The sequence below is a fragment of the Arachis stenosperma genome, chromosome 4 (assembly GCF_014773155.1).
Source record: "Arachis stenosperma cultivar V10309 chromosome 4, arast.V10309.gnm1.PFL2, whole genome shotgun sequence".
NCBI lineage: Eukaryota > Viridiplantae > Streptophyta > Magnoliopsida > Fabales > Fabaceae > Arachis > Arachis stenosperma.
The window spans coordinates 124,675,026-124,686,887 of NC_080380.1; the positions used below are offsets into that span (position 1 = coordinate 124,675,026).

At 33.3% G+C, this 11,862-nt stretch overlaps 1 long non-coding RNA gene across 1 annotated transcript; it reads left to right on the forward strand.

The window, feature by feature from the left end:
• Positions 1–70: 70 nt before the first annotated feature.
• On the forward strand, positions 71–9,372 carry LOC130973289 (uncharacterized). The gene is made up of 7 exons (XR_009084100.1): positions 71–655; positions 6,804–6,896; positions 6,984–7,043; positions 7,258–7,319; positions 7,672–7,855; positions 7,939–8,019; positions 8,832–9,372. It is a non-coding gene; the product is annotated as an uncharacterized LOC130973289 (long non-coding RNA).
• The last annotated feature ends 2,490 nt before the right edge of the window (positions 9,373–11,862 follow it).

The window sequence follows — 11,862 nt, forward strand, 5'->3', positions numbered from 1 at the left end:
ATGCTACCCACACCACCACCTTTAAAAACACACTCCATTTTGCCCCTTTTGTCATTAAACGCACCTAAAAATCCACCACTACTTCTTCTATCTTGAAATTCAAACCTTTCTATCTACCTAGCTCCTATACTTTTGTTTGTTTGAACAAGTTCCTATAACTTCTATAGCTAGTGACATGTAGTATATTACTATATTCACATGAGAAGGTGCATGTTGAGCATGATGGAGAAGCAGGGCACGTGCAATACTAACTTACCATAGAATTCACATTATTATTACTATGCTTGATTTCATATGGAAGAGTTTCAAGTATATCAGCATATATTAGAAATCAAATATTGGTGTTCTAGTAGTTTTTGCAGATGATTCTGATCATAAAATATATACATTATGACTGGAACACTAGTGTTCTTAATATATCAGGGCATGGGTGGCTTCTTTTGCTTCATAAAATTGCTTACATTTGCCTGGTACACTGTAATGTTCTCTATACTATTTTCTCGCTAATGGAGGAGTTAGTTCTTCATGTGCCCCTCTTCCCCATCATGATGACAGCACCTGAAATATTATAGCATTTGGAAATGGGAAATCTGCTGAAAGCTAAGGATCTCATGGAGAAATTTTTGATTGGCTTCTATGTTTCCACACATTGAAGGTGAGTAGTATAATATTATTTTTTTCCATCTAACTTTTTTAATTATCATTATCATTATTATGTATTATTATTCAAGATATATATAACATTATCATATATTGTACATGATGAGATTTTGGGGGAACAATAATATTTCAAATCATATCATGAAGTCAAAAACAAATCTTGAAAATCTTTAAGGATATTTAGCGATATGAGTGGCTTTGGAAGAATGTCGGTGTGTGTTTGGAAAATATTATGGTGATAAACATAATTGGACTGAACAACTTGATTGTGTCATAATCAGAAAACACTGACATGCATGTTAAAGAGAGCAATAATAATTAATCATCCATTATAAACAATTTTTTATTTTTTATTTTTGATGAAGAATTGTCTAATAATAACTAAGTAGTACTCAGTCTTATTCCAACTCGTAGGTTTCCATTCTCTCTTTTGCCCCCATTCACTCACTCAAAGCAAAAAAATTGGTCTCAATTATTATTATTAATTTAGTGGATATATGTTGCTTTAATTTGATGTTGAAACGAAATTTGAGCCAATTGTTGCATAAATGTGATTATCACTATATGAATGAAAGAACCATATTAGTTGAGACATATCATATCAAGTTCATGCTATCATCACTTGATAGAAAAAAACGAAAAAAAGTTATTTTTTTAGGATCAGTTTTTATTATTTATTTATTTATTTTAATACTAATTCTCAATAAAAAGGAATAATATGTCATTCTCAGTGAGGCACTATCTAATCAATGACCTTCCTTGCCTCACATTCAATTGCATATGGGTTTTTTATTATTGAAAATGACCAAAGTGGTATTATGAGTCATTTGTAGCTGGTTTATTTATCCTTCTATAAAAATAAAAAAAAAAACCTTGTAATTAACTTATTTATGTTGTTAGTTGGCTGACATAGTAAAATATTTACTCAATTTGTAAGTTAAATTTATGTGTTCACTGAATAATTACCTCTGATTATTGTTTATTGATGCGAAATGGATCATATGGTGTCATGGTGATATCAATTAAACCATTCAAAAAGACCAAGATTGAGAAGGATTTTTGTCGTTTTATTTTATATATATATATATATATATATATATATATATATATATATATATATATATATATATATATATATATATATATGGAGAAAGATGGAAATGAATAAAATGGAGGTGTTCCATTCCCCACTAGGAGTCATTGATGATTTCTATTTCCATTATACTATTACATAAATGCAAGCCACGTTGGTTCTAGATTTGTCAAGCTTCTGTTTGTTATTATATTGTTCATTTACCCCTTTTCTTTTCCCTCTAGTTATGATGAGAAATAAAGAAGCAACTTCCTACTTCTTTTCTTTGTTGGTATTATTAAAAACAAAAATATTTTATAGAAAATAAAAAATAAATTAAAAATATTTAAAATCTTCATATTTTATATTTTTAATTAAAGTTTATTTTATTTTATATTTATTAATTATTGTTAGCATAATTGAATAATTTCATGTGTAATAAGTGTAATCACTACTACACTACTGGTCGTGATTACCAACAGAACCTCCAAAAAGCATTTCAATGACAAAAGTTACCAAGGGCTGTTGGTAAATTTCAAAGACATCAATAAATATTGTAGATTTTATTTTTTTATCGAGAATTTATTTTACTGACAGTTTAACTGTGAGTAAATATACATGTAGTTTTATCGAAATATTATATTTACCGATGACATAAGTTTAATTTAATAAAATATTTATTAAATTTAATTTATTTATTAGTTATCGACGATTTGGCCATCGGTAATTTGAATAAAATAAATATGCTGTCACTAAAATAAATGAGTGAAACTTTTCAACTTTTTGTGCCTATCTATATATTACCGACAGCTAAGCCATCAATAAAATTGATTTAATGAAATGCAACATTTTGCTACCGTTGCAAGTGTATTTTACTTACTGTTTAACCATTAGTAAAAGGCGAATCATTATTTTAAATTCATACCCGGCCCTTCCATTACAAAAAATTACTAGAATAGTGACCGATTTTAGTGACCGAAAAAACTGGTTGCTAATAGAACCCGATTTAGTGATGGATATAGAATTTCCAGGACCAAAAAAATATTGGTCGCTAAATCGGTCGCTATAGCGACCGAATTAGCAACCGATAAGTTTTAATACAACTAGAATAAAGTTGGTCGCTAAAATCGGTAGCTATTTTTTATTTTAGCGACCGATTTTGCAACTGATAGTGAAATAGGGTGAACAATTGTTTGGTCGCTAATTCGGTTGCTAATGCGCTGGTCACTAAATCAGTTGCTAATTGTTAAGATAGTGACCGATTTTAGCAACCAATAAAATCGGTCACTAATAACAACCGAATTAGCGACCAATAAGTTTTAATACAACCAGAATAAAGTTGGTCACTAAAATCGGTCGCTATGTTTAATTTAGCAATCAAATTAGCAACCAAAATAAAAAAGTAATGTCTTTGGAACTTTTAGTCACAAAATCGGTTGCTATTTTTTAATTTAGCGACCGATTTTGCAACCGATAGAAAAAGAGGGTAAAAACCACTAAATTAGTCACTAAATTGATTACTAATTTAAATAAACTGATCGGTCGCTAATTTAAATAAAGTAAGATAGCTACCGCGTTACTCTCACTAACCCTAACTCACCCACACCATTCTCCTCTTCCCCAGTTACGGAGTTACCATCGTCGTCTTCTCAAATAGCGCCATTATATTTTCACCATCACCTCCTCTGGTCACACCGCCTCCTCTGATTGTTGCATCGCCGTCCAGATCCGCTTCCAAATCCGTTGTTGCTCATCGTCGCGTCGTTCTTTTCTCATTATTGCCTCCTTTGGTCTCGCCGGCTCCTCTGCTCACTCTTTTGTCACAGATCATCGCATCGCCGTCCAGATCCGCCATTGCTTGTCATCGCGCCGTTCTTTTCTCACCGCCGCCTCCACTGGTAACTTCTCCAGCAACAACAACAACAATAGTCTTCCGATGAATGTAACACCCTATCACACGGAGCCTTATGCTTAAGTCGTAAAGCAGAAGTGGCGAGGTATTACGACCTCTAAAAAAAAAAGACTTATATAAATATAGTTGAAAAGAATTTTATAATGAGGAGCCTTGAAGAATAAGCTAAACAAAAGCGAAAACAGAAAATCATGTCACACTCGTACGAATAAGCGTAAAACAGAATGGACAAGATCAAAAGAAGGCTGAAAACATATATATATATATATATATATATATATATCAAAGTACCAAAAAAATATATCAAGCTCCAAACTCGACCTGCCGAACTAAGGTCATTCCCGAAAAATTAGCTTTTTATGATTACATCGGCAATAATCCGGCAAAAGGGGGCTTATTTAGAGCGGGCTCAATGGATAATGGAGATGGAATAGCCGTCGGTTGGTTAGGACATCCTATCTTTAGAGATAAAGAGGGGCGTGAACTTTTTGTAAGGCGTATGCCTACTTTTTTTGAGACATTTCCAGTTGTTTTGATAGACGGAGACGGAATTGTTAGAGCCGATGTTCCTTTTCGAAGAGCAGAATCGAAGTATAGTGTTGAATATATATATATATATATATATATATATATATATATATATATAGACACACACACACACACACACACACACAACACATACACACACATACACACACAACCCAAAATAAAATTCAAACTACAAAATAAACACTTGTTTCTCCAAGTCAACCTCTAGGAGGGACAAAATACAAAATATACATGCGGAGATTCTATAAACATATATACATAGCCTAAAACAAAATATAACAGCCCAAAAGATAGTTCTTCGCTTGCAAGGAAGGTCTCCAGACGCTCAACGAGGTGCCTCTCGACCTGCATCTAAAAACAACATATGTATGGAATGAGAATCAGAGGTTCTCAGCAGGGTAATATTGCTCACATATATAATATATAAGGTCTCGGGAAAGCCAAAGGCGATCCTAGAACTCTGACACTCAGATTTAAATCTTAAAGTTTATAATTTGAAAGCCATAAACAGGGTAGGTTATCTAAAATTCTTATTTCTAATTCCTTTCTAACTTAAGCACTAATTTTCGCCTTCCTTCAATCCTCCAAAACTCCAGTGCACAGATAAGCAATACAGACAAAACAAACACAAGTAGGATATAGATACATCAGGTAGCAGGTATAGTAGGTAAGCATAGTAATCACATAGGCAAGCCCAATTAATGTACAATCAAATAAAACACACATATGCATATGATGTATGCCTGCCCTATAGCTGATGATATCATCTGTCGGTTATATAGCCAATCCCGACATGTCCTGTTAGCTAAGCGTGGACAGAAACACCCTTCGCAGAGCAAGAGGGTTTGAGCTACAACCCCCTTGTTACTACCTGCTTAACCCAGAGCGAGTGGAAGAACTACTACTATCGCTACTACCCATGCGGGTGTTTAAAAGCTCAACCTGGAGCAAGCGGGACAAACCACAATCCTTGCTACTACCTAGGTATCACAAACATACATTCATTCAATCTTAATCAAATAAACTATTCTTCCCAAATTAACCAATACAAAACTTCCTAAAATTTTCATAAAATTTCGGCAGCACCTCCCCTAAAACTCGGACTTTGCCACTCTTCTCAGATCCCATCCAAACCACTCAATAATCCACAAACACACACACACACACACACACACACACACACACACACACACACACACACACACACACACACACACACACACACACACACACACACACACACACACACATATATATATATATATATATATATATATATATATATATATATATATATATATTCAACAAATCTCCACAACCTATCCTCATCATCATTTACTATCAATATTATTTATCACATTCATTATTCATTTCAAAGCTCATCGTTATAATTCAATATCGTTCATCAGTCATCAATCATTCACATCATCATTATTCACAAACATTAATAATCAATCATCATGCATTTCAACCACCCACTCAATAATTTTCTATAGCGAGTCACTAAACCTCAACCTTCCATATCATACAACTTATCATATGGTCATCTAGCCTATATTTTCACGAAACATTATATATTATCTACGAGAAACAAAAACCATACCGTGGCCGATTCCTCCCTAAGCTCAAAACTCCTCAAAAACCTCTCCTTTCACAAGCTCTAAACTTCCAAATGTCTATTCAACAAGCTTAATCACCCCGAATTTTGTTTCACACAGCCTAATTGAACTCCAAATCAACAAGAACACAATCTAATTTATACAATATCACTATAATCAACATAGAGTTCACTAAATTGGAAATTCACCAAGAAATAGGAGTTTCTTACCTTACCCATGGCTCAAATGAACAAAACCTAATAGTTTTCTCAAGCTAACTCAGGCCTAGAACATCAAAATCACATAATCTATCAAACTCAAAATCTTAAATTGCGAAATTAGGGAGGATTGTCTAAGTAAGAAATTTCTAGATTCTTATCAAATTGATTTGTAGGTTTTGTAGAGAATTCCAAGACAAACGCGTGGCCGCTGATGGCTCGTCAATCGGAGTTCTAAATTGAAAGTTACGGACGATTGAATTTTTGGAAGGGGTTTAGGTTTTCAAGATGTGAATCTCTCTTCGAAGCATTCCTAGGAGTGAAAAATGAGGAAAGCTTGCTCGTGGCTTAGTTTATAGGTGGGCCTTGGGCCGGTTTGGGCCCGGTCCAACCGGTTTGGCCTGTTGGCCAGATTTTGGGCCAAAAATTTTAAAATTAGTGTCAAATTTTGTATTTTAATTATTTCTTCCATTCTAAACTATAAAATTTAATTTTCTAATTTTTTTGAATAATAATTAATTTGTTGGCTAATTATTTATTAATTTCTCGGGGTTTTATAGTAAAGCTGACATGTATATTATTATTGACTTTGTATTATTTTCGTTGTTCTTTGCTTTTGGCTCTGTTCATTTCTGTCTAGTAGCAAAACTTGAGAAATTGAATCTCTGTATTTGTGTTGAGGTTTTTTATTAGAGCACCATGTTGTGATGAAGTTTTTGATTGTAGGCATTGCCTAAGGTGTGTTAATTATTTATTTATTTATTTTTTAATTCATGATCCTTTTGTTTTTGCAGAAAATGTGGCGTATTGTTTTGTTTTCATAAAACTCTGAGGAAATTAATGTTAAGAAGGATCTTCATGATATCCCACGCCATGAAATTAACAAGGTTTGCTATTCAATTTCATTAGAAAACTCTTCTGTTAATTAGAGATGGTTGTTATAACATGTTAATGATTATTTGGTTACATTTCAGGTCATTTGCCAAGAAATCTATATAGAAAAATATTTGTTTTATGTAGAACAATGACCTGAGGTAAGAATCTTTATTCTTCAATGTTCAGATGAGTTCAGCTTGATTAATTTTAGCTTGATTCTGAGTTAGTTTTATAGTTGGATCCACTCTAAAACGGAAATTGTTCATGACCTAGATTAGTTTTATGTCTCAAATTAACTAATTAATGCGTTTTATAGTGTTTTCTTAATTGATGCTCTGCTTCTGATTATTGCACCTGTTGAGTTTGTCATAGGAAGCTAATGAAAACTTGGATGAAGTGGTGGCTCTCGCTAGAGACCTTCAAACTGAGTTAAGGTATAGTGTTGGGTGTTTTTTTTATTGAGGACAACTTAGCTTTAGCTTCGAGGATTTCTGGGGGTTGAGTCTCTATATTAGTTTTAGTTTATTTCTTATCTACCATCAACTGTACCAGAGACAATTTTTACATGTTACTTTTCTATTTCTCAAGAATGCTTTGATTCATATAGCGTTTACTCCAACTTCAATTATCTATTACTTCATCAACTACCATAAAATGTGAATTCTAATGTTAAAATAGCTGACTTCTGGTTCCCTCAATCAAAGCATAAGCTTCAATTTCATTGTGATTTGTGAATAAAATTTTTGAAACTTTCCTGGTTAGAAGGACTTACTTTTTGTGTTGCAGATAACTGGTGGATCCTTGGAGGAATCGAGGGAAGCACTTGCAATAGTTGAAAGTGATGGTTTGTTACATTACCATCATTTTCTCTTTATGAATCTCGGATTCCAAATGTGGATAATTTTGTTGTATTTTGTGCGTCATAGGACGACTGTTCTGCACAGTCGGTGTGCATTCGACACGTTGCAAGGTTGCTTTTCTCTGTGAAAGCTCTTCTTTGGAGAAGTAGTTTAGATTGAAGTATATATAACCATCATTAGTGTATTGGTTCAGGAATTCGAGGAGAGTAGAGATCCAGAAAATCATTTCTAGGCTCTTGTGTCGTTAGCTAAAGAGGGAATTCAAAAAGGAAAGGTATTCTTAAGTTTAATTAATTATTTCTAAATGCTAATTTGCGTGGCTTTGAATCTTAAGTGACTTATTCAGTAGGTAGTTGGTATTTAGTATTTAAGGTAAAATAGTAGTTGCCTCATTTCTAATAAATGCTAGTCCCAAAATGTTTTCATCTTGTATGTTGTTATTTTATATGGTGGCTGAAATTTTGCTCTAGTTCAAAAAGTAAAAAAAAAAATCCTGCATAAGTAACCATTTGAAAATAATAGTTATATTCTGCTTTCTCTTCTTTATATGGTAGGTCATGGCAGTTGAAGAATGTGGGTTAGACTATGACAAACTTCATTTTTGCCCTGTAGAGATTCAAAAGAAGTATGCATTTGCAAGATATCTATTCATAAAACATGTCACATTAGATCTCTTTTTCCCCTCTTCTTGTAATTGTTTCCCTGATATTTTTGATTATGTGAATTTTTTGTTTTATTTTTTGACTGAAAGCAAGGTATTTTGAAAAGCAGTTTGAATTAGCACATATCACAAAACTACCTATGTTTTTACACATGCGAGCAGCTGCTGCAGACTTTTGTGAAATGGTTGAGAAAAATAAGTACAGGTGTGGTTGTTAGACCTCATATTTTGAAATTATTAATATTCATATAGGGCTGCTTTAATATCTGCTTTGTTTGGTTTATGAGTCTATCTGATTTGAGAAATTAGTTCTAAGGATTAGAAAATGTTGTTACCATCCTTGCTATGTTGTTTCTGCTTTAGAAATTATATAGGGTGTGGTTGCTTGGAGATACTTATGGTTCATTCTTTTACTTATATGTCAGGTTCACTGCCGGAGTTGCACATTCTTTTACTGGTAGCACGGATGATTGCAATAAGCTTCTTTCCTTTGATAACATGTACCTAGGTGATCCATAGTTGAGCTTTATTACACTTTTAACCATTTGAAGTCACCTAGACCTAGGTATGTCTAATTTAAATGTTACCTACCTGTAAATATAACCACAACTAATTTTTCGGTGCTGATTACAAGCTCTTCGGGGTAAAAATGATATATGTACTTTGGAAAAGCTGTGCTTTCTCATAACTTTTTATCTAAAAAGTAGAAAATATGAACGTCGTGTTTCCCTTCTTGCTCTTGGTTTGATTCAATATCTATTTCTTTTGTTTGGCACTCTAACAAGCATAAATGGGTGCTCTCTCAAGACAACTGAGAACCTTGATGTTGTGAGGGATATTCCTATTGAGAAAATGATGATTGAGCCAGCCAAGGAGGCACGGAAGAGGGTCAACCTTAATTTTCTCAAGGGTTTTTTTCACTTTATGTAAATAGAATTTTTTTTCTTTGCTTGTTTTTTGTATACATTCGGGGTCATTGGCTATAAAGCCATCTATGTACATTTGGATTGTGAATCATAAATTTGATGTACTTATGAATTTTGTCTCTTTTAATTTCTATATTTCGACATAGATGTTGTGAATATTTTTGGTATTTATTTGAAAAATTGATCTATGTTTGATTCTTTTTATATTTTGTTGAAATATAATTATTTATAAAAAGCAAGTTTTTTTAATAGTGGTAAATGTGAAATTAGTAAAAATCTATAATTAGGAAATCAGTAACAATGATCGATTTAGCTACAGATTTTAGATTTTTAGATCAGACATCAGCGACCGATTTAGCAACCGATTTTATCGGCGATCGAAAAGTTGGTCGCTATTTAGCGACCAATTTTCTCAACGACCAATTTAGCGACCAAAAAAGTGGTCGCCATTTAGCGACCGATTTAGCGACTAATATCGTTTGGTACTAGTTTGGTAGCATTGGTTGAAAATCGGTCGCTAACGGTTAGTGACCGAAGTTGGTTGCTAAATCGGCCGCTATTCCAGTAATTTCTTGTAGTGTTCTCTCTTTCCCCTCTCATTTCAGAATCTCATATATATATATTTTCTCTCCTTGGAGTTTTGATCAACATTCCATCACCGCCATTGTGACTGTGGTGAGTTCTTCTTAAATTTAACCGGTTTAGTTTTTTTTATTAGTTGAGTTTTTCTATTTGTTTTTTAGTGTCCCTATTTATTGATACTTTGAGTTTTGAACTCTGATCCAAATGTGATTTTTTTCAGATTCTTGGTGTCTTTAAGGATGTTGTCATTGCCACTACTACAACTGAGGGGATTGTTCAATTATTTTTGCAATTTTTGCAGAGCCAATAGCTTAATTTTTCCAATTAATTCGGTAAATATTATTTTTTCCTATTATTTTATTAATGCTAATTATAATATTACCTGCAGCTTCTTCGTCGGTATTATTAATTTAATTTTACTGACGGTCGAATCATCGGTCAAATTAGATCGAATTTTTTCCACGAGCCATTTATACGTACTTTTACCAATGGTTAGGCCATTGGTAAAATTAATAATGATGGTTTTGCCATTGGCACCGTCAGTAATATCAAAATGTGTTGTAGTGAATAATTATGGATATTATATATACATAAAATTATTAATGTAAATTAAATAAGATAATTGAGTTAAAAAACACCTAAGAGAGGAGACAACCTCCTACTTCCCACCGCACGAGGTCACAACTTGAAATTTCTCTCCATTTCCATTTTTCGCTAGAAAATATGGTCCCACGGGGTCTCTACAAGGATTAATTATGTTAATAAAACATGTATTAATTCTACCATAATAAGATACGATGAATTTAATATTCTTCAATTGTATCATATTATAAAAATAACAAATGTCAAATTCTTACATCACTACAAGAAATAGTGTAATTATCGACGCCAAAAATCTACGGTCAAGTTTTTCATCGATATTTTTCGATGGCTTACCGTCGATAAAATAAAAAAGAGATGATTTGAAATAAAATATTAAAATCGATGGTGATGTCGTCTATTTTTCGGCAACCTTCTAACCCCTTACTACTATCGTCACATTAACAACGAAACAGTAGTTGAATTTTTTTTCTTTTAAAATCGACAGACTGGTCGTCGATAAATTTAGACGATAGAGATTTCTTCTGTAGATTAAATGGACAGTGTAGATTTATTATATAAAATAGATGGCTAAAGTGTTGATTTTTATTTTAACTAAAATTGATGAAATAGCCGTTGATTTTTATCCAAAAGAACATCACTCCCGCGTTTACTTCCCACGTCCCTTGTTTCACTCATTTCCCCAAAATTTAACCCCAATCCTTTACACAATCAGGGTTCAGGTGAGGCTTCTTCTCCTCCAATGCCTGAGAGTAGACACCAGAGATGGAGTCACGGTCACGGAGAGAGGCAGAGAGCAGAGCTTCCTCCTCCTCCCCCGAGCCCGCCTACCGCACCATCCTTCTTCTTCTCCTTCTCCTCCTCCTTTGAGCCCGCCGCCGCCATCCTCTTCATGTAAGTTCTTCTCTCTCTCTCTCTCTCTCTCTCTCTCTCTCTCTCTCATTGTTGTTTGTGAATCTGCATGTAAGTTCTTCTTCTTCCACAGATTCGTCGTTGCAACATCTTTGCCGATCACTGTCGCTATGAGCCTGTAGCCAGAGCACGTCGCCGTGGCAGGTTCTTGTAAATTTCTCTCTGTCTCTCTCTGATTATTATATTTATTTTTGTAATTTTTGTATCTACTATTTTCATCATGAAATTCTGAATTTGCGTTTGTTAAACCTAATTAGCATAATCAATCGATCACATTACTTCAGCTCAACTAGTTTGTTAAACCTAATTGCGTTTGTTTATTTTGCTTTTGTTAATGTGAAATCTAGCTTGGAAAAACTAAATTATATTTTGAAATTTAAATCCCTTTTAATACTGACTTACCAGACTGAATTGCACTGCAATATTGATGAAATAG